Genomic DNA, 4398 nt, shown 5'->3' on the forward strand with positions numbered 1-4398 from the left:
TTGATCTTGCGTTTCCTTGACATACTCCTTTCGAAAATAAAAGTCATTCAAAAACTTTTGTTGTGTATCAAATTTTGTAATTGTACAAAAAGTCTCATGTTCTTCTTTTGTTAACTTAGTAGAAAAACTGGCATTCACCTTGGGCTGTGCATCTCCATCCAAATTTGCAAAGTAGGAATTACCAATAGGTACCATTATAGTGTTCTTAGTTAGTGACAGGTCCACCCATTAAAGCCCACTAATCAGAGGTCCATAATTAAAAGAAAACATGAAAATGGACCAAATTTTTTAAGCCCAGGTCATGCACACGTGTGGAACATATGAAAACGTATTTTTAAATACCGAAAACACCCTTAAGTATATAAAGCAGTAACCAAATCCATTTCTTCTTCATTTCTCGATCTATTATTCTTCTTCTTCATTTTCTCATTTGTGGTTCGGTGAAAAGCTCCGGCTATGAAGATCTTCTGAGGTGTTGATCAATTCGTGAATTCAAAATAAGATTAATCGGTAGGTTCACTTCCTTACTGTTGGTATAGTTTAGGTTTTCATTTTTCCTTTCTTCTTCAAAAGCTAATTTTAATTTAGGTTTTTTTTCTTCTCGGATTAGAGAAATTTTTATGTTTATAGCAAAATTTAATGTTGATTCGGTTATATTCAAAGTTTTGTCATTGTTTTTGGATTCTATCAGCGTTTTTAATTGATTTTTGGGTTCGATCCATGAGTACGTATATGTAATACTGAAATATTTGTTTTGATTCTAAGGTATTTCCTAAGTTGATTTACCTATACTGATCTTTATTTTAAGTTTTTTATTGATTCTATCTTAATCCGAGATCCAAATCTCTTGATTTCATGGGAAAAAAAATTCAAAATTCAGATTTTAAGGTTCCGAAAAGAGGAATTAAATTCAGTTTTTTTGTGTTTATGATCTTCATGCTTGATTCGTTAATTTTTTACTTCAATTTTGGTAAAAATACTTTAGATCTAGATAGATAGTGATGTTTTATGTTCATTTCATTATTAGATCTGATGTTTTAACTCGGTTTTGTTGGTCTTTGGTTTGTTTTTAGTTTGCTTTTTTGTATTAATCATCAGTACATATATGATGTATTGAAGGTTTTTGATGAAAATAGTCCAGATCTAGTTATAAAATCATGTTTTACGTTTGTTTCGTTTGTAGATCTAGAATTTTAGTTTCATTCTGTTGGCTTTTGGTTTGGTTTCAGTTTAGTTTTATGTATTAACCATCAGTACGTATATGACGTACTGATTTTTCTGTGTTTACTATGCTTCTATATGTTTGGTTTCAGTTTTTGCTTGTGTATTAAACATCAGTACGTATATGACGTACTGTTTTTATGAATCTTGATCGTAATTATTCGATTTTTTGGTTAGATTTTGATGGTTTTAGATTATTTGAACTCTCAATTTGATTTTCTAGTTATTTTCTTTCTTTATTTTCTCAAAATCATACTAATCATACTTGTTAAGAGTACTAAGAAGCTCTGTGTTGTAAGTTTTGTTGATTTGAATTGGATTGTTTAAGGAATTGTCATGATCTTCGTTGTTGTTGCAGTTTTTGAATCGTTTTTTTGGAATTGCTATTATGGATTATAGAGTGAAAATTGATAATAAATGTGCATATCTTGTTGTTCACTTGTTTCAGGTTATGCTAGATACAATAGGCCCTGAATTGCAAGTTCTTAATAAAAGTGAAAAATCGATTGCACTGAAGGCTGAATCATCGGTTGTTTTGACTCCGGATCAAGATAAAGAAGCAACTTCAGATGTATTGCCAATCAATTATGATGGATTAGCAAAGGTGTGCTGAAATTTTGGTTAAATCATAGTGTAATTTCAGTTTGGGCTTGGGAATTGTTGTCACATAATTCGAATATGTTTGCGTTCTGTTGATGTATATCGGAAAATTGGAAAACAATGATTAGGAAGAAGGATGACAGTGTAGATGTTGCCTTGAACCTTCCAATTGTTGTCTTTGCGATACATGTGTGACTATGTTATCCTAAGCTATATGATTCTGTGCAGGCAGTAAAGAAAGGAGACACCATCTTTCTAGGTCAATACATGTTCACAGGAAGTGAAACTACATCAGTTTGGCTTGAGGTACGGCACTGAACTCTGACATTTGGAGGATTCATCAATTCTTTTTTACAGGCAGTTGATTTTTATTTCATGAATACGCAGTACGTATAAGGCGTACTGATAGAAACTTCTTTTGATTCTGTTTTATTCAGAGTTTTGTCACTTTTTTTTGTTTGATCCATGAGTACATATGCGCAATACTGAAATATGTGCTAATTTATTTATAATTGATTCTAACAGATATGTACTTTACCTGGAAGCGGTGCAGCAGATATGTACTCGAATTGTAAGCAGCGGATATATACTCGAATTTGTAAGCAGTGCGACAGATATGTACTCAGATTTGTAAGCAGTGCGGCATATATGTACTCAAATTTGTTAGCATATATGTACTCGAATTTGTGAGCAGTGTGCCAGATATGTACTCAAATTTGTAAGCAGTGTAGACACACACGTTTGGTAGTAGGGGGTATTATGGTCATTTCTATTTTTTTATTAATTTTGGACCTCCGGATAAAAAAAAATTCTGGTTGGACCTTACTATAAATAACTATATGGGCTTTGGACCAATCAACAAATTTTCCATTTGCAAAACCACAGTTCACTTGCAAGCCCAAGTTTGAGCCCAAGCAAACAGAGTCTGTGTTGGTATCAAACTCCTCTTCACGTACAGAATCCAGTTGTAATTGGTCTTCCCTATACTCCGTTAAAATCTCCTCATCAAGTAAACTAAATTCGTTCGGAGATAAAACCCCTTCAGCAGTTAGTGTACCTGACGATTTTGAAGAAAAATCTTTGTACGCATGTGTAGTTCTTTCCAGAACAACATGCCAATCACTTGTATTATCCACAGTAACACGGCTTTGTAAGCTATGCAAATCAGAAGTTTTTTCATCCTGTAACACACTACACTTGTTCAGAGATAAAATCACTCCAGAACTAGTTGGTTTACCTAACGAATTGGAGGAAAAATCCTTATACGCCTTCCTAGCTCTCTCCAAATCCTCACGCGCCTTCAGCAAATTGGCTAAATCTTCTTCCAATTTTTTTCCTAGCTCCAAAGTTAGACGCGCCTCAGCACTTAATTCCTCACCTTGTTCAACTTGAGCCTTGAGCTGTGCAACCACACCTGAGAAATCACTTATATCTAACTCTTTTTCCTCTTCAGATTTTAGCAGTGTATGAACTGTTTCATTAACAGTACCAACAGCACCAAAAGTGCCAACAGGACCATTCTTCTTACGTCGCACTTCTTTCCAAGTTACTACCAGTTACAGTAGCAAAACCATCCTTACTAACAGAACTATGTAAGTTCGGAACAACTCCAGAAACTTTACCACCATCTCCTTCATTCTTATCATTTTCTGAAGACCCTTAGCTTGAAGTTTAGCAGATGTTTTCTTCCTACACTCCTCATCAGTATGACCTATTATCTTGCAGTGTTTACAAAATTTAAGTCGCTTGGGGATTTCAAAAGCTTGCCAAAAATCCCTCCCCCCAACAGTCAGATGAACGGAGTCAGTATCAAGATTCGCAAAATCAATATCCACAAGAACAGATGCGAAATATCCATACTCATGATTTAGAGTTCTCTTGTCAACAACAATTGGGGTTCCAAGAGTTTGACCTAGAGAAAGCAGCGTTTTTTCAATCCAAAGCTCAACTGGAAGCCCTGGGAATTTAACCCAAACTATAGCCCGAGAGGTTACCTGTTTATCAGCGTCAAAGCTAGGGTACCATTCCTGAAGATTCAAACTCTGTTGAGCAACCAACCAGGGTTTGTCTTCACGAAAAAACTTTTGTTTATCCTCCTGAGTTAATAGCTTAATGATAAAGAACCCACGATTCATTGGCACAAACTGTACTTTTTCATCATCGAGATTCCATTGCAACTGCAGATTTTTCTTCACGTCATTAAAATCTAGCCCCTTGAAATTCAGACGTCCAATAAGGCTATATCCTTGAACGAAAAGCTCTTGAGGAATCACCAGAGCCGGTTTTCCATCTTTAACAGTTGGTTTGGGCAACGAACTCAAATCAACTGTTGTCCTAGGAAGCTGTTGCTTACCCTTAAGAAGATCAGCAAAGGATAAAACCTTCACATGACCCGGATCAGATTGATCTCCCATTAACGATCATCCAAATATGATCTAAAAAATGGAGAAACCGTGAAAATTTTGTAAACCCTAAAAAAAAACTCCCCAAAATCAAGAGTTTTTGTTGGTCACGGACTTGTGAACCTCAGAATTTTGCAAAGACACAGACTGACCTTCCAAAGAATTTGGCTTGGAC

The 4398-nt window shown here is 35.1% G+C and overlaps 1 long non-coding RNA gene across 1 annotated transcript; it reads left to right on the top strand.

Moving 5' to 3' along the window:
* The first annotated feature begins 456 nt into the window (after positions 1-456).
* LOC113293584 lies at positions 457-2086 on the top strand. Its single transcript, XR_003332378.1, has 3 exons — positions 457-510; positions 1670-1825; positions 2050-2086. It is a non-coding gene; the product is annotated as an uncharacterized LOC113293584 (long non-coding RNA).
* Positions 2087-4398: the final 2312 nt, after the last annotated feature.

This window comes from Papaver somniferum, chromosome 7, assembly GCF_003573695.1.
Source record: "Papaver somniferum cultivar HN1 chromosome 7, ASM357369v1, whole genome shotgun sequence".
In the NCBI taxonomy this organism is placed as follows: Eukaryota; Viridiplantae; Streptophyta; class Magnoliopsida; order Ranunculales; family Papaveraceae; genus Papaver; species Papaver somniferum.